Source organism: Rhyacophila brunnea, unplaced genomic scaffold, assembly GCF_057557595.1.
Source record: "Rhyacophila brunnea isolate RB1 unplaced genomic scaffold, BYU_Rbru_1.0 scaffold_3, whole genome shotgun sequence".
Lineage (NCBI taxonomy): Eukaryota > Metazoa > Arthropoda > Insecta > Trichoptera > Rhyacophilidae > Rhyacophila > Rhyacophila brunnea.
This window is the reverse complement of record NW_028232965.1, coordinates 53297183-53323181: the sequence shown is the minus strand read 5'-3', so window position 1 is coordinate 53323181 and position 25999 is coordinate 53297183.

Here is a 25999-nt window from a genome sequence, read left to right as displayed (position 1 = left end):
TATGAGATAACACCGTAAATGTATTTTGTGGACGATTGAGGTTCGCGGAAATTCACCATCAAGTAGCGAAATATTGCTATCGTCTCCGGTGGATGTTACGACTGTTTATTTGATCCTCTTGACTGATGGCCCATTGCACAATAATCATTCGCGACTCTTTGGCTGCTTTATTCGCCGCATAAAACGATCGAATAATACTTACTTTGATGGCGAAAGCGGCTTTTTACTGAACGGTATTTCCGCGACGTCAACTCATTTTTACATTATACCTATAGTGATAAAACAAACGATATCACATCCCACGCACGATGAATAAAAATAACGAAAGTGATTTTTGCGACATATTAGGGTGAGAGAGAAAATATGTGCACATGTGACGGAGCTTCTTCGACATGCTAACATCCACTTTTACACATATTCTTTTTCTTATGATATGCATTAATACATGTTATTTCACGGTTTAATTTTTTCGATCGTTGTGCGGCTGATTTCGCCACAATTGTTTCTAAAAAACTCATCAGTCAACTTAAAACAATAGTTCCCAAATTTCAAACAGTGTTTTTGTTGTAGTGATAGTCGAATAGTCGGAAAAATTCTCATCGATGTTCTTCGGAATTTAATCTACCACACATAAAAAACTCACTTCAGAAACTCGTTTATTTATTTTATTGTTGACGTCGCCTTCAGAAATTCTCCATTCTGAATGTTCCAGCGCTGTAATTCTTTGGCAGAGCATCTTGAAATTCGCTGCAGCACAGTCCAGCCACCTCCAACAGTGTCCGCTCCAAATACCCTTAGGACAGTGCTTTTCAAACCCTTTCTTTATACGACCACCCAAATCTGAAAATATAATGCAAGGCACCATGATTTTTTTTTTAGTTTCTAGTGTCCAAAGTCCAACTCTATATAAGTACCATATTTACCATGAATTTATTGTTATGAAAGGTGAAGTCTTTACTGAGCCTTTTTTAAAGAGGCACCTAGCGGAAAAATACGAAGCTTGCAATTTGAGATTTTTTTTTGATAATTTACAATTTCAACTGTATTAATTAATAAATATGTATCTGAAAACATTAAAAAGAAAAATATTTTTTATTTGAAGTCAAAGATAAACTTACAATTGTAAAAAATGTAATAAAATGTGAATTTGTTGAATCGGACCGCACCCTATTATTACATCTATTTTATGATCTTATTTATTATTAAAATTTAGTTAATTAAGTTTTCTAAGCAACACCTAAGAGATTTTTGACTAATTCATAGTTTTAATATTTTTATATTTATTTTAAAAAATATCGATTTTTATTAAAAATATAAATGTATATAACTTGAAATCATTTTTATTTAAGTATATTTAAGTTTATCTTTGACTTAAAATAAAAAAATATTTTTCTTTTTAATATTTTCAGAGACATATTTATTAATTAATACAGTTGAAATTGTAAATTATCAAAAAAAAATCTCAAATAGCAAGCTTCGTATTTTTCCGCTAGGCGTCTCTTTAAAAACGGCCAAGTAAAGGCTTCACCTTAATAGACATACATGCTTAAAAAGACATGCATTTGCATTCAATTCCATTGCAGTTTTTTTTTTTTTTTTTAAACACGACAAACCCATTCTAAAAAGTGGATTTCGATTAGATTTTGATTTTGGATTTCGATTTAGATAAGACAAAACTACCATGTCAGTCGAAGTAATTCGAAATTTTAACCAAAACTCATTCATTCGACTCTCCTGTAAATAATACTAAATTATATATTTCTCCACTATGTCATCATTAATGACTAACTCAATTAATTATTGTAAACGCGCCATTTCCAATATAATATTGTATAATCGACTGTGACAACAATTAATAATTGTATGGAAGTGCTGTATTTTAATAATTATTGTTCTTTCTTCTTGTATTCTGTTTTTGTTCACTGATCCATTTAATATAATATTATACGTATATATTTTTTTATCTTCAGATTCTCCCATACCTACTCTTACTATTATATTAATATATCATTTACCAGCTATGAAAATTTCATTAGGTACAATTCTATCAATTACCAACCTTTATAACAACTTTAATGTTTGTTTTCATCAATAAAAAAACAATTTATATATAAAATAAAAAAGGTGACATTTTTTACATGAATTTAGGTGATTCAACGCAAAATTCGAATCCGCGATTTATTATAATTCCGGAAGCACACGTTCTACCACTTGGTTACATATAAATTGTACGTATAACATTTCACCGTACCACAGTTCGCCGTGAGCTTTCTTATCGGAGAGATATCACCGTATACTATCCGGTTATCTCTATAGCACCGAGATGAAAAAAATACGCGCTGTTCGTGGAGCATTGCAGACAATAATGTTTCAATTTTATTAGATGGAACCGCGTCAATTTTCAAAGCCGATTTTGGCGAAATTCATGAATTCAAGAATGAAAACCTAAACTAACCTAACCTAACAAATTATCGAGTATATCGGCTATTTTCAAAATTTGTTTGCCGCTGTCTTCCTGTAAACCGACAAGAACCGTGTTTTAATTAGACATGAATTTATATCAGTATTATACGACCCAAAGACGTTGGACGGTCTTTAATATACGACCATATATTTCCAATACAACATTTCACGGTGAAATGTGATACGGCGAACTGCATACGTACAAATTTCCGGACACGCCACCTCTCGCTAGTAGCGAAGGGTGGGGGTAGGCTGTTAAGATTCGGCATAAATAGTTCACATCAAACTTTGTTAGTCATACGTATTGTTTTTTATTAAACTACGACTACATTTTACAGATGGTGTTAGTTAGTTTTTAAAAATCAATTAAACCCTGCCTAAAGCAAACCATAATAGTTTTGGTGTACTTTGGGCGATACGACAAAATTATGCACACTTTTTCTTACTTATTTGTTTCGTATTAGACATGTTGTTCGTTCATTTTTTTAATTCAATAAACCTTGCCAATAGATAAAAATAGTATTCTACCTATAAAATATCCTAAGTTATGTGTGATTTTATTGCATAATTTTAGATATTTTATAGATAGACGAGTATTTTTTTACTATTATTATTTATTATGGCTTGGTTCGCAGGGTTAAATTCAATTTTAAAAACTAACTAACACCGTCTGTAAATAAATTGTAGTTTTATTTCAATGAAAACAAATATCTACGTGTGACTGACAAACTGTAGTGTGCAATATTTATAGCTGATATTAACAGCCTACACCTCCACCCTTCGCCACTGCCACTCGCATAACGCGAGCATTCATATTTTTTACCCACTACTTATAATAAATTCGTCGGTATTACGTCACGCAACCAGTTTTGAATCTAAATCCTCGCCACATGATTTCTAGAGCATCGAATGAATCAATGCATACAACAGGTTCCATTGAATATCGACACAATCTCGTTGAAGCATCACTAAATATTTACCCGCATCCGGTAGGTAGGTGTTGCACCGCGGGACCATTTTAATTGTCTCACATAAAAATAGATTGTTACCTGTTTCAAATTCGACATGCCTGGCCCGCAACATTCCTCGAAACTTTGAGGCTTATAACGAGCGAAACTTTGCTCCATGAATCCTTTTCAAAATGCTTCCTTAAATTTAGATCAAAACGTTTATGTACGAAGAATTTCGTAAGTAATATTAATAATATGAGTAATATGCCGAAGTATCTGAAGAAACCTGAGACTTTTTTCAGCATACAGGAAATTAAAAAATCTTTAATCTCTTCGTATAATATTAAAACTCTGCAAGCATAATATATAACACTATAACGTTATCATTTTTTTTAACATAATTTTTCAACTAGGTATCTGATAATATATTACTTTAATGCCAATCCAAAAGTACTACATTATAATAATATTATTTTCTCACGCGGTATCTGCACTAGAGGTGAGTTGGAAATACTGTCACCAGTTTGTGTACTCTAGTTTCGGATGAAACTACCCATACTCAGTATGTGTGGCCCAATAAACTTATTCCAAAAAACTTGTGATGGATATCATCGCGAGTCGCTGTTCTGTGCACTCGCCAGTAAGTTGGTAGACTTTCAACACTATTGATATTAAATGCGCGCTAACGAGATAGCACTCGAATATAGGTGTATTTTAATTTATTAGTCTATTGCGTTCGAATGTATGAATAATAGGTCATAAATTTTGTGTCGCAGCATAGTGGTGAGATGACGCATAGGCTTAGGCTTGTTATATGACCGCTGAAAACATGTTTAATTTTTTTTTTTAAATCACTGTTATTCATTTTTGTTAACAAGAATATTGTAATCTAACAAAAAAATAACTCATATATTTAAAATGTGTTTAAAATTTTATAATAAATGGGACTTTTCGACAAGCGGAGCTCAGCGTATTTTTTAGCGATTCTATTGAAGTCGATATACAGTCTGAGTTCCATGAGCCGATACGTATTTCATATACTAATATGGTGTTGGTTTTAGTTTCAGTTGAGTATAAAAGTTTTGTCGCATACGCACGCCAAACGCTATATATAGTATTTCAAATACTAGTTAGTATTTTGGAACAAGTTTATATACTAAATATTTTTTTATACTGGTAGTAAGTATACTTAGTCTTCAAAATCGACCAGTTTTCCCATCTCTAATCTGCACCTATCAGTAGCATGCAGTCATTGATTCAAATTCAAATTTATTTATTTATTTTACATAATATAATGATCATAACAAATTATAAATTCAAAGCATTCACGTCATGACATTAAGTAAGTGTTAACAATTTTTAAAATAAAAATACAGATAAATGTGAGTTAATAATACAATAAGTAAGTCATAAAATGAAATAAAATAACAATAATTACAAGATAAAAAGAAGTTTTTATATACTTACAACGTTTTTAAATTTTCTGTTGAATCATATAAACTTGACTTGACTAGCTTAAACGATCAAAAAAAAATGTACTTGATAGAAATAATACTGAAATGTCATTTTGACATTCATATTGATTTCCATAGTAACATACACACGTATATATTAATAAATTAGTTGCTAGGACCCCAGACCCCTAGCAACCAATAATAGTGGATTTGATTACGGACTTCTTCCGAAATAACTTTTCATACAAAACAGAATTAACTGAAAATGAATTCAACTCTACTTAAAGATGGCTAAAAGTATTAAAAGAATGCATTGGCATCGTGTTCTGATATATTCTAAAAGTTTTAAATGTCTAGCTAGTCGGGAAGTCAGTTAAAAATCGATTGCAAGATTTGTACCGGACCAAGGACCACCGGATAAATAAGAATACAAGCTAAGAAAAACGTTGTAAAAATAAAAGTAGATGGAAGCACACAGAGTGAACTATTGAGAGACCCTATCAAGGGGGGGCATGCTCGTCGAAGGTCAAAATTGAGTTTTTATTGTATTTTCAAACCAATATCCTGGACACTCCTTAAACGTTGTAGATAATCTATTTATATAATTTTGAAGCTTTATTATCCTTTATAGTTATTTTAAACATTTGATGACTGCATAAAGTATTTTTGTTACATAAAATAGTATTCTTTTAAACCTCTCGCCCTATTTTTTTAGAATATAGTCATATTTCGGTACATAACTGTGCAGTGGTGTTAAGATTTTTTACATTTATTAATTTTTAGACACATTTATAAAACCATTAGTATAATTTATTTTGAGATAATTTTTGTAAAATATTCACGATAAAAAATTATATTGATAATCCCTGTGATCCCAAATTTGACAAGAATTAGGCATTTTATTATTCAAAAAATCGGCAAGATTAATACATTTGAAGATGATTCTAAAGATATTTATCATAAGCTATGTCTTTGAACATTCAAGTGTGATAAACATCTTATGAATAATGATTGCTTTATAATAATTATTGACCTAAGAATAAGGTAGTGTTTTTTTGAAATACGCCATTTCTTTTGTCATTCCCCAGTGGTTAAGCAACAACATACAGCCGTAGCCATAAATTGACAAACTATAATTAAAATAGGGAGTAAAATGATATTAACGCGCGTGTTTGAACATGTACCGTTTAAAAAATAATAAAAAAAAATTCGGTTAGGTACATGTTCAAACACGCGCGTTAACATAATTTTACTCCCTACTTTAATTATAGTTTGTCAATTTATGGCTATGGCCGTATGTTGTAGCTTAACCACTGGGGAATGACAAAAGAAATGGCGTATTTCAAAAAACACTACCTTATTCTTAGGTCAATAATTATTATAAAGCAATCATTATTCATAAGATGTTTATCACACTTGAATGGACAAAAACATAGCTTATAATAAATATCTTTAGATTCATCTTCAAATGTGTTTATCTTGCCGATTTTTTGAATAATAAAATGCCTAATTCTTGTAAAATTTGGGATCACAGAGATTATCAATATAATTTTTTATCGTGAATATTTTACAAAAATTATCTCGTAATAAATTGTACTAATGGTTTTATAAATGCGTTTAAAAATTAATAAATGTAAAAAATCTTAACACCACTGCACAGTTATGTACCGAAATATGACCATATTCTAAAACATTAGAGCGAGAGGTTTAAAAGAATACTATTTTATGTAACAAAAATACTTTATGCAGTCATCAAATGTTTAAAATAACTATAAAAGATAATAAGGCTTCAAAATTATATAAATAGATTATCTACAACGTTTAAGGAGTGTCCAGGATCATGGTTTGAAAATACAATAAAAACTCAATTTTGACCTACGACGAGCACGTGGGCCGTTAAAAACTTATAAAACAACGACCACATAAATTCACCTAACGTAAGTGGAATATATCAATATCCGAATCGATTGCATTAAAACGTTGACTGCTGACTAGAAAATTACTTTTTAATTACCACATTTAAATAACATGCTAATTATATCGAATGGCCACCTTAATCGTTACGAGATTCCTAAAGTAATTATCAGAGACCCACAAGCCAACACCACTAAGAATGGCAGAGTTCAAATTTGTATGCAGAGCATGCCTTAATTATTATTCCAAAATATTTATATGATACTTCAAATATCGATAGAGCAAATATGCTGTGGTGTGGAAGCTGATAATATTTAATAGTATCTGCTTCATGCTGTGCTTTTAATTTTTAATTTGGGAAATAATGGCAACACCACCACAATATAATGTATTGTGTATAGGTATAATTATTGTACCCTATTTTTCTTAATCGAAAATGGCAATGCCAATAGGTGCGTACTGGCTGAGCGAGCAGCCTCGCGTGGTCGCGAAGCAGTTTTACCATATAAAATATACGTAAAAGCTTCGCGAGGCAAAATGCTGAGACAGTCAGTACGCAACGTGTCCGAGGCAAACGCACGTGCCGCCTCGCTCTAGCATTACCACAACCGATCCAATCGTTGTCGTTTTATCGATGCTCAAAGGTGCTGCGCGCGGCTACCTCGCGCAGCGATTTTCGCGTAGCAAATGCCCGAGGCTGCTCGCTCAGCCAGTACGCGCCTAATCAAGAACGCTACAGAAACATGATTATTGGTATTTTTCTGGCTAGAATTAGATGATTTTGATCTGTACGATATGTGGTTCCAACAAGATGGTGCATCATTCCATACATCTAGCGACACAATCAACTTATTGAGAGAGAAATTAAGTGTATAATAATATAAATCTCTTATTTAATAACGCCTTATATATTATTTGTATTTGTTGAGTAAGCAACAAACGCCAAACCTTCTGTATAATAAATGTCTAATAATATGTTTTGGTGAATACTTACTAACTAAATAACATTCATGAGTTTTCGTCCAGTTTTGAAAAGCCATAATATTATCAAAAGTAGTCGTCGAAATTATCGAATAAGTAGAAGTGGTAAACGTATTTTTTCTTTATACCAACGTTCCGATCCATAGTTGAAAATAACTGTGCTGTTGAGAAGCTATCAATCAGATAATGAAATATGACTTATATTCAAATATTATTATCTAGTACGCACGTGGTTTACGAAATATGAATTATTAACGCTTCAGACACATTGTTTAAACCATAGAATAACAAAAGTAGTCAATGGCTACACGCGTATTTTCTTTGAGAGAGTTTCAAATCCAGTTATTATTTGGGGTGGGACCATAGTGAAACATTCACGGGTGGTGTTATATGTACATCTAATCTTATTGCAACTTACCCTAGAATTATGAGCCAATGTTTTTTATAATAGTCTTCGCCTTATGTCTGCTGTTTTTATGATAACCGATAGAACTTTATATCAATATACATTCTACCGTTGAATAGTTTCACAGTCACATTCAAAGATCGTTATAATAAGATTTTTTTTGAGCTTTAAACCTTTATATCAATTACATAATTAAGCTATATTAAGCATAATTGACCTTATAAAGTTCAGTGGATGTATGTGGCAGCAAATAACTAAGGACCGAGAAGAATGGAGAGATAGCTAGACCCCGATGATGACATAATTAATGTAAAGGACAATATTATATTACAGTGGTATGTATTTCTTTCAGATAATTTTATTTATGTACCTATTAAAAATCAGGCCCGGTTTCGTCTGCATAACGAAACATTTAAAGTGAGTAGTACGTACTATAATAATATAATATTGGCTTTTATTTTTTACCCTAGAATCGAGGGATTGTCGAAAATCAATCTGGAACAGATTATAGATTTAAAAAAATGTTTAAATTGTGTTTTACCGAAAGTATTCTGTTTGAACCAACTAAAGATACAATGTCAGATACATGGTTTAATATTAATATAATGTTTTTCCGGCACGAATTTGCAGTTAATGGAATATTGTTGTTTTACAAAGGTATTTAATTTAATTTTTCATGGTGTGTTTATATTTTCCAATTGTCATCGTTTGCTTGCAATTTAGGTAAGTTATTTTCTTGTTCATAAAAAGATTTCACTACGAGGGAGGTACTGTAGTAACTCCCACGCATACATATTATATTGATTTCATTCGATCCGATCGATCCGAATGAATACAACAAAAATCAGTGAACTGATTATAAACATTCAACCCCTCCGATGTTGTAACTCGTATCTACATCGATATACGTAGGTATAATAAAGGAACACAAAAATTAATCTGTTATGTGAGTATACTATTTAAAATCAGGAATATGAAGGCCTATTTTCAATTTCTGTTAATTACCGAGCCGCTCATTTGGATGATGTAGTCGGTGCTGCGTATTTATCTGATAGGTTGATTGATTGAAACTAGTTTTTTTACCTCTTTCCTATTGATTGATTGATTAAATTGATTGGATCCAGTATACTTACAATAAAATCGGTGTAAATGTGTATACCTACCTACACAATAAGATATAAATTTGTATAAATTATATATTATCCATTATATATAAAAATCCTCTTTTTGTCCTTTCGCGTTATGCCCAGCATGCACCTCTCCATACCACGTTGTGCTACTCTAAGTTTCTGGATCTCTCTTTTACTTAGGGTCCATGTTTCACACGCATATGTCATCACGGGAAGCACACACTGGTTGAACACTTTGCGCTTTAGGCACAGTGGAAGGTCACTTTTGAAGACATTATTCAGGCGGCCAAAAGCACTCCAGCCTAGCTTTACTCTGCGAACAATTTCATCAAATATACATCCATCTATAGATACTTGTTGTCCCAGATAGATGTAGCTTTTCACCTGTTCGAGCTGAGTGCCATTGATGAGGATCTCTTTTTGGCCTGCAAAGCAGTTGAACATGACTTTCGTCTTTGTTACATTTATTTTCAAACCTACTTTGTTGCTTACTTCAGCGAGTTCCTGCATTCTGCTTTGGAGGTCTTCTGAGTCTTGCGAGAAAATTACTATGTCATCGGCAAAGCGCAGATGACTCAGGTATTCTCCATTTATGGGGATCCCTTTGTCATTCCAGTCAAGTTGCCTGAATAAGTCTTCAAGGGTAGCTGTAAATAGTTTAGGTGAGATTGTATCACCTTGTCGGACTCCTTTGCTGATAGGAAATCTGCGCGATGGTTTATGGAGATTTACAGATGCTGTTGCGCTACTGTATATATTATTGAAAATATTTATATAGCGTCCAGGGATTCCTTGTTTTCTGAGTGCGTCGAGTATTGAACATTTCTTTATCGAATCAAACGCCTTCTCATAGTCTATAAAACCCATGCATAGTGGCAGTTTGTATTCCTGGTACCGCTCTATGATTTCTCTGACGACTTGGATATGGTCCATAGTGCTGTATCCTCCTCTAAATCCGGCTTGTTCTCTCGGTTGGTTCTCGTCTAGTACATTTTGCAGACGGTTTGAGAGAATTTTTGTGAACGTCTTGTAGAGAATAGGGAGTAGACTTATTGGACGATAATTTGCTAGGTCTTCTCTGTCACCTTTTTTGTGAAGAATGACAATGCTGGCATTTTTCCATACCTCTGGGACATCCTCTTTGCATATGCAGGCTGTGAACAATTGTGCAAGTACTTCATTTGCATCCTTTCCTGCTTTTTTGAGGATATCTATCGTTAAACCGTCTTCCCCGGGGGCTTTCCCACTTTTCATGTAATTTAAAGCATGGGTTACTTCCCAGGATGTAATTTCGGGAGTATGGTCTTCCGAATTTCCATTTCTCTGAAGATCTAAGTCTATAGTCGTATTGTCAGTGTCATCACTGTAGAGATCGCTGTAGAACTCTTCAACTCGGCTTAACAAGTGTTCCCAATTTCTGACGATAGAACCATCTTTTGCTTTTAGTGCTGTGATTTGACGTTTTCCTATCGACAAGCATTGCTTGTTTTTGTTTAAACTTCTGCCTGCTTTCACAATTGCTTGTATGAGGTTTACATTGAATTTACGAAGGTCTTCTCTAATCTTCCTTCGGAGGGTTTTGCAAAGTGATGAAAACTCCATATCGTTTTGCGCCTGTCTATCGCTCTTGGTTTTCCTTCTCTGCTCCATAAGATTCAATGTTGCCTTCGAAAGCTTGGTGGAAGGTGTAACTTCTGAGCTTTTTACGCCTGTTTTTTCTGCACATTGTAGAATAATATTCGTTATATCCTCCGCGTTGGATAGGGAAACGGTTTCGTTCTCATCTAAGAAAGCCGATAGTGCATTTTTGAGTTCATTTTGGAATTCAGTATTGTTCTGCAGGTATACGCGAGCATTTGACTTCTTCTGCAGTTTGGATCTTTCTGATTTGACGTTCAATCTTATCTTACATCTCACCATCCGGTGATCACTGCCGGTGTTAAACTGATTGATCACCTTACAGTTTAAAAATGTATATTTTCTGTCAGTGAGGATGTAATCGATTTCGCTGGTCCTTCCTGTCGGGCTTCTCCACGTCCATTTACGTGTAGGTTTATGTTGAAAAAAGGAATTCATGATGTGAAGATTGTTGGTTTCAGCAAACTCCACAAGCATGTCCCCTCTACCATCCCTTGAGCCATGTCCGAAATGTCCGACCGCTACGTCATCTCTTTGGTATGATCCAATACGTGCATTGAAATCTCCCATTATGATGTTGAAGTGGCATTTACTTTTATTTTTCAAGGATGTTATTTCCTCGTAAAACTCTTCCACTTTTTCATCAGGATAGCTCTGTGTCGGAGCATATACTTGCAAAATCTGAATGCGGTACCTAGCATTGATTTTAAGTATCACGCTTGCGACCCTGTCAGAAATGCAGTTGAACTCGACTATGCGGTCCCTCCAGGCTTTGTTGACAAGGGTTTGCGATGTAATAGAGTTTATTAAAAGCCTTAAATGGAGATGGGCTGGACACATAGCTCGAAGAAGAGACAATCGTTGGACAAATCTAGTCATCCAGTGGTATCCAAGAAGTACAAAACGTCCACAAGGTAGACCTAGAGGCCGCTGGATCGATGAAATGATAAAGTTCTGCGGAAGTACGTGGCAACGCAATGCACAGGACCGAGAGAAGTGGAAGCAACTTGAAGAGGCCTTCATCCAGCAGTGGATAGATTCAGGCTGATGATGATGATGATGATATAAAAATCAAAATATTATGTATGTGTGTTTGATTTTATTTTTCTACTTTGGCCTCAACTACATATTATTAAATAATATAAGATAAAAAGAACTTTTTATATACAACGATTTTAAATTTTCTGTTGAATTATTATGCTCAATATGCTCAAATAAAAAACAAACAAATATCGAATACTGAAACGTCATTTAGACATTTCATTTTTATTTCCATAGTAACGCACGTATATATTAATAATTTAGCTGCTAGGACCACCCCCTTAGCAACCAATAATAGTCTTTTACTTTTTACGGATTTTTCTGAAATAACTTTCCATACAAAACAGAATTAACTGAAAATGAATTATTCAATTCTGCTTAAAGATGGCTAAAAGTATTAAAAGAATGCATTGGCATCGTATTCTGATATATTCTAAAAGTTTCAAATGTCTAGCTAGTCGGGAAGTCAGTTAAAAATCGATTGCAAGATTTGTACTGGATAAACAACCACCGGACAAATAAGAATACAAGCTAATAAAAACGTTGTAAAAATTTTGTTTATTCCAATTATTAGTTTCCTTTTCTGCCAATTCCAATTTTACATTTTCACGGCAGACTGGGTTCAAAAAATGTTTATGTAGCTTTGTAGCTAATAGTATTAATAGTAGAGAGCGTTTCATCATCATCATCATTATCATCAGCCTGAATCTATCCACTGCTGGGTGAAGGCCTCTCCAAGCTGATTCCACTTCTCTCGGTCATGTGCGTTGCGTTGAACTTTATCATTTCATCGATTCAGTGGCCTCTAGGTCTACCTCGCGGACGTTTTGTACATCTTGGCCACCACTGAATGACTAAATTAGTCCAAATATTGTCCCTTCTTCGAGCTATGTGTCCAGATCATTTCCATTTGAAGTTTGTAGCGAACTCTATTACATCGCAAACCCTTGTCTGTTTCCTTATCCACTCATTCCTCTTTTTATCCTTTCGCGTTATGCCCAACATGCACCTTTCCATACCACGTTGTGATACTCGTTTCTGGATCACTCTTTTAATTAGGGTCCATGTTTCACATGAATATGCGATTGCGGGAAGCACACACTGGTTGAACACTTCGCGCTTTAGGCACAATGAGAGGTCACTTTTGAAAACATTATTCAGGCGGCTAAAAATACTCCAGCCTAGCTTTACTCTGCGAACAATTTTGAAACAAATTCAAAATGAGAGCGTTTAAAAGAAATAAAATTGACTAAAAATTTCCATGCAATTGCATGACAAATACTCTTAATATTATATAATAACTACCTGATCCGGCAAACGTTGTTCTGCCATATAAATTATTTCTAGTGAATATTTTGGTTGTTAAATAAAAAATAACGAATGTATCGTAAGTGTGTGGGGATGGGATCTATGATAGAAAGAGGAATAGACCGCTGTAGACGATGACCGCCGATAAAAACAAAAAAAAACATCAACCATTCATTTTCTCAATTCAAAATGAGTAATGATGTTCATAATGAATGAATTACCTGTGACAGGATCTCGTTGTTTAATGTTTGTGCGATATCCGTCTTGTCCCTTCCAGAAAATTAGCGGATTTTGGAGAGCGTCGTATGAACGGTGTGTGTCAGCGATGAACTCCAGATTATTGTTTCTTTTTCGAATCACGATTTCTCGCGTCGATGTGCGGTCGCCAACCATGATTCCACCAATGTCGTCAACAACAGGCGCATTGAATCGACGCACGTGCTCTCCAGCTGATGTTTTATCAGGATTGATGACAATAGCGTGATTGTCACTTTGCAATTCGTGCATGTGTGCTTTGAAGAATTTCAATAATTCATTGTGCTCATTCAACAGGGCGTCCAGTTCGCCGACGATGCGCCTGGCATTAAGCGAATTGAGGTTATTATAGCCGCAACGTGCATCCACATGATTGATGTCCTCACCGCCCATGAAGTAGATTTGTAAAAAAATATGTGGTTCGTTTGGCATTGGCAGCAATGAGCCTACTTTGTGGTATACTTGGCCTTTGATTTTGAACGTAGAATGGAATTGTTGACCATTTGCCGCAGTATTGTGAACTATTTCTGTTGCTCCGAACGAAGTCATTTGGAAGCATGAATTGAATGTGAGAATGGACTTCAGGAACAGGTTTGAATCTGGAACCGTGCCGATGAGCAAGCCTTTCAATGGTTCTAGTAGTATCTCAATTTCTGATAGTTGCACTTTTCCTGATGCGCAACACATCCCGGCTGACTCATGTTTGAATTTGAGCGCATGACAATGGGGCCATTCTTTGTCCATAGCACCAATCAGCACTTTCGGATGAGCGGTATATTCAATATCTGGCTCGTTCTCGAATGCGAGACGAAGGAACGAAGCGGATGTAAATGTTTGATGTACTTGTTGGCGTTGTCGGTTATTTGCTCTGCGTGTGTTAACTACGAACCGGCGCGCTTGGCTCCGTTCCAATTGTCGTTGTTGATTTCGTTCAGCTCGTGCCTCTTGTGATTGGGATTGTTATCTTGTTGGATTTGTTCGTCTGTTCTTTCTGCTCTACTATTTTGCATGTGTGTTGCTTTATTCGTTCAACGGCCCAAATGGCCCCCCTTGCGTCTTGCTAGCATTGTGCACTGTAAAACACGCACATAAAAATAGATAAATTAAAATAAATCGTACAAAATTTTGCACGCACTGCGTTGTGATATGCCGAATGAAATGTCAAAATTACGCGACGCTTCTCTTGAATTCTTCTCGGACGTAGCGCCATCTGTCATTCAACAACATAAATAATTTCGTTCTGTTTGAAATACGAACGACGGTTAAATTTGTTCATACAAAAATAATAAAATCGCGATTAAAAAATGGGAGGGTAGGGGTAGGAGGGTGAAAATTTGGGGTTATAAGTATTTTTTATGCCAAATAATAAAATAAGTACAAAAAAAAATAAAAGAAATTTTTTTTGGATAGAGATACCCTAATCACCTAGCGGTATGAAATATACTTGTTGACCTATTTTCATATATAACAAATATACATTAAAAGAAATGATAAAAATCGGTCGAGCCATTTCGGAGGAGTTCGACCACAAACATCGTGACACGAGATTTTTATATATATAGAGATATTATTATATAATTATAGTACATACTCTATCGAATATTTGTGGGGATGCTACACATCCACACTCCACAGCATCTGTGTACCGTATCAGTAAGTATGCCATTAATGAGGCATCGGCTTCGAGGAATCAATAATCTATGAATAACTATGTTGTACTTACATCAGATAATACAATGTATCTAACTACCCCACTATAATACTTCAGTGCGTAGTGTGAATGACTGTAAATGTTTTATTCATTTGTTTCAAACATCTTTTAGGAAATGAGTAGGTAACGAAATAGGGTACTACCTATTTCAAAATTGGAATATCTGGCGGGTTAAAAATGCATACATCTGAAAGCACCGTTTATGATTTAAATATTTGTATTTGTGATTAGTTGTAACAAGCCTTCACTAACTTTTTCCACTATATTTTTTAGGCTTGTTATTTAGTTATACTACAAGAAATACTTACATTTACAATAAGTATACAAAACAAAAGAACAAAAGAAATTTACTTAAAAACAATAAGTCTTTACAATACTAATCCTGGAGCAAATCATTTGCGTATTACAAAGAAGCGATAAGAATGTAAGCTTTTTTTCTTAGAAAGAATTAAACTAAAAGTAAAGGTGAAGTAAAAATATGTTTAAAATAAATGACGTAAAAACAAAGTTTTTAATAATAATGTTATAAAGAACTTTCCAATTTCCTAACAAAAAGCCATTCAAGCATAGCTGGGAACCAAGCCGGAACTGAACCATGAAACTCTAAAACCCTAAAATAGCTTTGGAATTCGAGCAAATTTAATTCATAAATTCAATAATAGGTTAAAACATTAGGGTTTTCATAGTTCAGGCATTAGAAAACAAGCATTACATTGACCTGTTTGACAGGCAATCATACTAAAAAGTATTATTATTATTATTATCTGAAATATCAGAATATACTATCAGTTAGGTACCTAGTATTAATTAACTAGGTATGAATTTTTTTGAAAAATTCCAAAACCAAATTGCCTTCAGACGGAGAATAATATATACACATTGATGAAATTTTATAGACACTTTAGCTGTATTTATTAGTTAATTTCGTTGTGATTATTTATGTTTCAGTTTAGGTGAATAAATTGGTACTTACCAAAACGTCACCATAGGATTGGTTTGTCGAATATTCGTTTTTGTCAAAATCAAACTTTTAATGCAAAACGATTTTTTGTATTTAACTGGACCAGAACCATCCTTTTCTTTAAGTTACTTTGTAATGAATACAGCATGCATATGCTGTAAAAATAACAATTTTAAAACCTACATGTATTTAAATATAGGATAATGACATTTTTTTTTCATCTCCTGAACATTTGACATTTTGGTCTATTCGACAAACCAATCTACAGCGACGAAAAATCACACTTGCCGGATTATCTCGGTGGATAAGGGTTTCTTCAAGATTTTTGTTTGAGGGTTTCCGTTATATAATTATGTACATTAAATAAATACAAGCATCTACAACTTAGATCCACATAATAAAATAACTTGGATTTTCTCCGGGGGTCGATTTGATTTTTTTCTTTTGAAAAGACAAAACGGAATCTTAATATCAAATTAGTAGAATCAGACATCTGGAACAGTGGAATTCTTCGCAATTTATTTATACTGTTACCTAAGCCCGACATCGACACTTTGATAAATTTTAGGATACCACAGTTGTAGGTTTAGGTACTAAGTGAGATAAATTTGCCATAACCCGTAATTGACTGTTAAAAGTATAATAATAGTTACGATATCAGGGTTTCTTTTAAATCTTTGATTATGTAGATACATTCAGATTATGAAAAATATGCAATTTATTGTCGCTAGATTTCAAAATCAGCCAAGTCCACCTTTAGGTATTTTTAACTTTTTTTGTGAATTTCTGAAGAACTACTGCTTTCTAACATTTCTATATTATCGAAATGCGGAACTTATTAATTTTAAATATTCTATAATCGAAATAATATAAACTTTCACCCTCGTGACTGTGTACTTGAGAAAACAAAAAGCTTTTTTTTCTCATATTCATCCATTATGGACATGGCTGATTTTGAAATCTAGCGACACTTATCAGAAGTAATCCGCTACTAAACTGAGTACAAAATTTGAGTAAAAATTATTTTCCAAATCTAATTGCAAGTTGATATAAGCTGGCTCTCACATCTAAACTCGCCTCGTCTGCCGCACAGCCATAAATCAAACCTTCCAATAACGTCGGATCCGGTGTTGCATATGAAGACCGCGCACATCTACCTAGCGACAGCTGCACATAACCTAAGATATTTGGTTGCGGCGATCGGCGAGCCGGTATAGGAATTACCAATTCGTAGGTGTTTGTATTCGTCCTTTTACAAACTAAAAAGTCGGATTCGGCCAATCTGCGGAGCTTCATTTGGCAATGTGTATTCTGTGAATAGCGATGACGTCAACGTATTCGACACGATGCAGGCGGACGAATTTTAATGTGAGAGCCGGCTAAAATACACTTTAGGACATTCTTTAGGCACATTATACGATATCCTGATAGACATCAACTTCTGAACCTTATCATTAATGGGAAGATCTCCGTTAAGCAAAGCCCTAGTACAAGAAGAACGTCCTGACCCAAGAACCTCTGGGACTGCTTTAAGCCCAGCACTCCATCCCTATTCAGAGCAATGACGAACAGGGAGAAAATAGCCGAAGTCATCCCTGACGTCAGATAAAGAATATGGCACCAAATGAAGGAGAAAAAGTTATGTTTACATTCTCTAATTAGAGTAGTTTATATATTTTGCCAATTCCTATTCATGTGTATCTATTATATACACAAGGCTAATAGTAAGTACTTACATACCTTGAACAATTTTACTCACACAGAAAATTCGCGTTGCAGTGTAGTACCTACCAACTTACAAGTTTAGTATAAATACATCACGGTGACGTGAATATACTGAATGCGGCCATTAAACTTCTGAGAGCAAAGCTTTGGTATATATAACTCACCACTCACATACAAAATATACAGGTATACTTACCTTACACAAAAAAAAAACATTTGGTAACAAATGATCAACGATTTCTCAAAGTGTTTAAAATAGTAAACTACATTATATTAAAAAAATATTTTTAAACTAGTTTTCAAAAAACTAACCATACAAGTCAGGGTTAGCACCAAAATTTTGATAAACTTACGTTGATTTTATTTCTTATTAAATATTTAACCAATCCTTAAAAAAATAAAGCAAGAATATTTGTATACCTATCAGTGGCGAGAGGTCGAGGTAGGCTGTTAAGATTCCGCATAAATAGTGCTCACTAAACTTTATCAGTCATACTTATTTGTTTTCATTGAACTGAGAATACAATTTGCAGATGTTACTGGTTAGTTTTTAAAATTCAATTAAACCATACCTAAACCAAACCATAATATGTTAGGTATGCTATAGATAAATGATCCGACAAAAATAGTGCACACTTTTTCAGTCATACTAAGTTTTTTTTTAAATTAAGAATGCATATTACAGATGGTGTTGATTATTTTTTTTAAATTCATGAAGCCCTGCCCACTAAACCTTAATCGATAAAAAATAGTCTTCTATCTATAAAATATCTAAAATTACGTATGGGTTAAAAAGGCAAACTTTTAGATATTTTATAGATAAACGAATATTTTTTGACTATGAATATTTTACTATGACTTGGATTAGGCAGGGTTGAATTTAATTTTAAAAAAATAACAAAAATACTGTCTACACATCGTTGTATTATTTCAATGAAAATAAATTTGTTTGACTGACAGAGTTTGGTGTGCACTATTTATGTCGGATCTTAACAGCTTAACTCCACCCTTCACGACTGGTACTTATATACATTATTTTGATAACGTTATGTAATATAACTTAAGCTATAATATCATCGTTGTCTGGTCACATAACCGAAGTCAACGTACGTACACAATAATAATAATAATACATAGTTTCAAATACGTTAGGAGGTTATATATATACCTACAAGTTAGGAGAGTGAACAGTGGGATCCACGACTATTTTCGGGGCTGGTACCATGACTTTTCGTGTATATTATCGTCTCAGGTGGGCGAATTATAAAAAAATGCGTCTCTCATATACGAAACCGATGCATGCATGATACCATGAGAAGTACAAGTTACAGAGGCGAGGAGTGGAAGCCACGACCACTTCCATGGCTGACATTATGATTTTTTCGTATTCTCAGATAGACGAATCACAAAACAAACTGCGTCCCTCATTACTCAGGCCCACCGTCCATGTTCCGAGCACCTGACCACGCCCAAACGGTAATAAAAATGCATTGTCATCGTATTCACACCTGTATATAAAGTTTAAATCTCTGGTTACACATAACAATGTAATAGCTTTATGTAAATATTGAAAAATATTCGTTTCCAGAAAGCTAAATAGCTAGCCACTAGTACATACCTACCTTTTTTCTTCTTCTTTCGACCATGCCCGATCCTAATAGGATCATATGGGTCTCCACAGAGTGGCAGTTTGTATTGACAGATTTTTTTTTACGAAAAATGGATCTCAGCCACTTGCTCAACCCATTAGGTCTACACTCTGACTCATGCACAAATTGAAAAACAATTTATGTGTACTTGTCAGACCTAGGATTCGAACCTGAGACCCACGACGCAATAAACCAACGCTTAAGCCGCGCGGCCATCGTGGGTGCTACCCAGCCTACCCAGAATCACTAAAACCACGTATCTCGTAAAATAGTATGACGTATTAATAATAATGAGAGCTTTTTATTGAAAGCAAAAAACAAATAAAATAAGTATCACCTGGATATATTTGAGAACCGTTGTGTTAAAAAAAACAAAACAAGAAGATCACCTTTATGAATGAACGTAAAATACAATCTTATTTCTTCAGCCGCTTTACCTGGTATTCTTGATAATAGATGATGTTTGTTTCACATGCATATAAATCTACCTTGCAGTGAAAGAATGAGATAACATTATTTTTATCATGGCGGGCCATTTCCAAAAAATAACCCTGCATTCATTGCGCCAGTTTCGTTTTGTTATAAAATAAGTTGAAGATTTGGATTGCCAGTTTAACATTCCTACTTTCAAAAGGTTTCATTAATCATCATCTAATACAAAACATGTTTAATAAATTTACCCATAAATTTGAATCTTTTACTGGTCTGTATAAGTTGACCTACAATTTGTAAATAGTTACAATCTTATAAACGTTATTGTTCTGAAAATTTTTTTTAAATATCAAATGATAATATAAATTATACTAAATTCGACAAGTTGATTTGTTAAACGATAGTTATTTTGATCATATCACCGTTATCAAGTCTACAAAAATAAACCATTATTTACTTATCTCTATATTATTTAACTCACAGAAAGAGACGCGATATTCCCTTCCACTCAACCCACCACCATTCAAGAATAATACCCTACTACTCAAAAACTGGATTAACATATTAATTAACTTTACTTAAATTTGGATTATTAAATATTTTCTGCGTGAGTTGAAACGTTATTATATGTAAAAATCTGTACTTACGTATAACATAAAATCCGATTTATATCGAATCTCGATTCGTTTATAGCCAACGATATTGAAAATCAATCTGTAAGGCAGTTTCACAGCAGTGAAACTTAGGTTGACATTTCATTTTATTCCATCTCACTGTAACTCAGTGGTTTTCAAACTTTATGTTACTACGCCTCCCTTTTAAAAAAATCTAATCTTGGCGCCTCCCCCCTTTATTTCATTAATAATAATAGACATCTTTTTAAATAGTTAAAAATGTAGAATATGTAATACAAAAATGAAAAAAAATATAAAAATAAATAAGGTTGTTATAATTTTAATTAATTTGTTTTTCATGCGATGAATGTGCTTGTTAATACAAAGTGCTCTTTTTATACTAAACGGGATCGATATTTGGATTTCATTGCATCTAATGCAGAAAATCTCGTTTCGCATAAATATGATGTTACGAATGTTAGCAGTACTTTACTTACAACTTGCATTGCTTTTCCTGACAAAGTATTATATTATTCTTCACTAAGATTCAACCAAAATTGAGCTAGGGTTTTTGTTTCAATGAATTATCGCATGATAATTCTACCAATTCTTCATTTTCAATCCAAATTCATCATCGTTCATTGACAAATCGATTCTATCATGGGTCCCACGCCCTGAAGCGGGCCCCCAGGCCAGGATCTTTGGCGGGGCCACCTACCTATCGCTGAGGTTAAGGGCAGTGTGGTTCTATAAAGTAATGTTTCTTAAATTATACACGGGAGTTATCAATGTTATCGTTTAAGTATTTCAATCATCATATAGGTAACACATTAAATTGCAACGCACAACCACATATTTAAACTATTTAATAGCCCTTAAATAAAGTAGCACCGCAGGCGACTTTTTTAACTATTATAAAATTAATCTCCATATCTTCAGACGGTTTTGCAAACAACCTTTTATAAGATTTTTTTTTATGTAGTCTATAACTAGCGGCCGTTTTATAAACTATGCATTTGCAAACTGCAAACCTGTGGCTACATAAATTATTGTGTTAAACTTTTCGCGCCTCCCAGTTTGGAAATCACTGCTGTAACTTATAGTTTTATCACTAAGCTCTTTATAAAACTTAAACATGTTGGATTCGCTACCAAGCTCTATGATCCTGGGCTTATTACCGGATCAACATTCGGATAAAAATACAATTTTGAAAACCACATCTTCTGGGAATTTCCTGAAATGTTGACAGAAAAAGAACAGAATATACTTAAGTGTGTCCATCTGACCTGGTCGCCACAAAGGACAGCTTTATTTCATTGTTAACTTACTTACTTACGTCTTACTGCAGACGTGAAGATCTCTTCACATAATAATGTTTTAAAATATTTTTGTTTTGCATTATTATTTGTACTCTTCCATAGGCACATTTTATTAATGAAGTTAATTTTAATTCAATCAATCATCAGTCAGTCAGTCAGTCAGTCAGTCGTGTCAGTGGTGACCGTAGTCTTTTGTAACTGCTGCTGATTCGACGCTTGCATTCTGACGGTGCTGCTTTACGGTAGCGAATCATGGCACCTTACGAAGGCTCAGAGCAACCGTATACTGAGCTTCGAAAACAGATGTTTGCGACGAATACTGGGTGTGACTTTAGGAGCAACGAGGAGATAAGAGAACGCACCAAGCAGCCTTTCATCACGCTGAAAGTGAAGAGGCGACGTTGGACCTGGCTCGGCCACGTGATGCCAGAAGAAAACTTCAACCTGGCTTGCCTGTTCTTCAAACCGACCGGATTCCGGCCTTCCAGGACGCTAAATACAATCTATAGAGTGTATACGGCAAAGCTACGGGATGCTGGTTTGACCTGGAACGAAGCAAGAAGACTGGCGAGCTACAGGGATTCTTGTAGGCGCCGCGTGGTGTCCATATGCTCCAGTTAAGGGGCCGATATGGCAAAAGAAGAAAGAAGAAGATGCTTCACACCAAACGTATGGCTTCGTGATACGCTCGATTGAGACCAAGCGTATTGCGGGGCGGCTTGACTTGGTCGGTCCATGTTTGTGTTCTGGCATCACATGCCGATTTGACCATCCTAATAATGAAACTAAAAAAACTTGAACTTTGTTAAAGTGGGCACTCAGTTCGTTGCCATACTGTGGTTAAGAAAAACGTGACTGACTCGTTTCACATTTTATTTATGTCAGTATTTCGAATAAGTATAAATACTGAATGATTTTTCATAAATATCAAATAAAAATATGTTTAGTTTTAATTTAATACACCAAAAATGATTAAGAACGATTGTCTCAATTCTTAGCCGGCTCGCTCATCTATACTCGTCTTGTTAGCGACACAGCAATATATAATCAAACCTTGTAGGAATGTCGCATTCATGTTGTATAGTCGACCGCGCACATAGGACCCAAGTGACAGTGATGATCGCAACCTCTCGAAAAGTCATTGCACAAAAATGCCATCAGACGCCGAATCAGCGATTACTATGTATTGAGCGCAGATATCTTCTGGAGTGGTCTCTTCTTGTATAATCATGCACGGATATTTTTCAATCTCTTGGACGAAGTAAATATTGGTGCGCTCGTATGTCATTAGCCGGCTCTCACATCAAAACTAGTCTCACCTAAAACGTGTCGAATACGTCGATGTGACGTCATCGTCATTCAAGACAAACAACAAAACACACGTTGCCAAATGGAGTTCCGCAGATTGGTTGAATGCGACTGTTTCGTTTGAAAAAAAACTTAGAAGGGCAATTCACGAACAAAGCAGTAAAAAACACCGCTTAACTGAAGCATGTAAATTTTTTAGTTGTATAGGAGATATTGAGTATGTAGAGCTTCGAACGACATCAATACGTGCGAGAGAGAAAGCATTCAGCATGCTTATACCTCATGTCCATGCGTTAGAGTAAGATAGAAAGTAAACATGCCAAAACGGATCGTTTGTGAATGTCATAGAAATTAAATAACATTTTTATCCATTTTGGTAATGACTTCATATTTAATCAGTACTTACTGTTAACGTTGCATGATTAAATCATTCATTGTTGAATTACGTAGCCAATTAATCTTTAAACAGGCTAGTTACGTCTACAATATAACAATACTACAACACGGAATTTCCGTTGTTCTGCAAACAAACATGTGTGTTTCTGTATTACAAAATCACAATAAATATTTAAGTGAGAATTTAAACTCAAAATAATACTTTCAGCGGTAATAGAAAAAATAGAATAACAGCTTGCTCACTACGTACAAATTTTTGACGTTTAATAATATGTCAAAGTCAAACGGATAGTTACTAGCGCCTCTACCGGCAAAGCGTGTATACTAAATTGCATACTGTACCCGACACCACCGGTTGACATTTAATATACTGCGTTGTAGTAGGTTTGCGCTTAGGTTGTGCAACCGGCAATAATGCTTCATTCAAGAATTGGCCTTCTGGCTGTTGCATCCTACTCGGGCTCCGAGTCGAAGAGTCGAAGTCACATACAAACACCTTCGAATTGGTCATTCCTATACCGGCTCGCTGATCACCGCATTCAAATATCAGCTATACGTTTCGAAGGCTACGCGCAACTGTCGCTAGGTACATGTGCGCAGTCTTCACAGGCAACACTGGATCAGTTCTCGGAAGGTTTGTTCGGCACACAAGACGAGTTTTTATGTGAAAGCCGGCTTAGGTAACGTGTGTTTTCTAAATAACAACTACGTCACATCGACGTATTCGACATGTTACGATAAGACGAGTTTAGATGTGCGAGAGGCTTACATTCGTGCATTTGCGTTGGCTGCATATTACGTGATTTTGCAACTATCGAACAGCCGTAAACAGCTATACGTAAGTTTTTCTTCTGTTCAACAAATAGATAAATAAAACCTATCTGATTTGTCAAAATAACCTAAAATTTAATTAATGTGACTTTTTATCTTAGTGTCTACGTGTTATTATTATTTTTATACATCTAAGAAATATTCAAAAAAAGAACTAATGTGAAATTTCCATTTTCTTAGAAGGCAGTGTAAATAATATTCTCTAACATTGTTATAAAATTTGAATTAAGAATATTGATGAAAAAACGGGGGATCTTGCCCCGAAAATCAACGTATATTCGCAGGGTTGGCGAACCTTTTTACGTACGCGTGCCAAAATGTCTCAAATTTTATTTTTCGACTGTGCCGAACAGTTTTTTATGGGGTACAAATAGTTTTTAAGAACCCCCCATAACATAGCACACGTATAATATAAGCTTTATCAATTTTTTCAATTACGTCAAACATTTCGATCTACAAATTATTATGACACTGTCTACCAGAATTATTACTACTAGCTCCACGAAGTTTTTGTTTCTTATTTGATGCAGCCATTTTTTGGGTATAAATGAAATTGTTTGTTAATGTAATATAATTATAGTTTGGTTCTTTCCGCACAAATTGACACCAGAATTTCTCCGATCAAATCAGACATTTATTCGTTACGGTGGTCTCAAGCATGGCCCCCACATCCTGCAGCGGGCCCTCAGGCTAGGTTTTTTAGCGGGCCTACCTACCTATCGCTATGGTTAAAGGCAGTGTGACGCTCTACAGTGGTGTTTAACTTAAAAAAATAAGAGTATTTAGTGTATTATTATCGATTTTTGTATTTTTAATGCATTATCTTGAATTGTGGAGTTGTCGAGCATCAACACACAATAATCAAAAATTATACCGCACCGTCACATAATTATTTGAAAATATTGTCGGCCAAGAAGTAAAGTAGCGAAGCAGGCGAATTTACTAATACACAAAATTTCTGATGTATGTTTATCTCAGTTATCTGGTCTGCTCGCCACGCCGTGCCCCCCTTGATCCCAGGCCCCCAGGCTAGAGCCTTGTCAGCCCTCCCCTTGTATGGGCCATGGTCTTAAGGGGGGACATGCTCGTCGAAGGTCAAAATTGAGTTTGTATTGTATTTTCAAACCATGATCCTGGACACTCCTTAAACGTTGTAGATAATCTATTTATATAATTTTGAAGCCTTATTATCCTTTATAGTTATTTTAAACATTTGATGACTGCATAAAGTATTTTTGTTACATAAAATAGTATTCTTTTAAACCTCTCGCTCTAATGTTTTAGAATATAGTCATATTTCGGTACATAACTGTGCAGTGGTGTTAAGATTTTTTACATTTATTAATTTTTAAACGCATTTATAAAACCATTAGCATAATTTATTACGAGATAATTTTTGTAAAATATTCACGATAAAAAATTATATTGATAATCTCTGTGATCCCAAATTTGACAAGAATTAGGCATTTTATTATTCAAAAAATCGGCAAGATTAACACATTTGAAGATGATT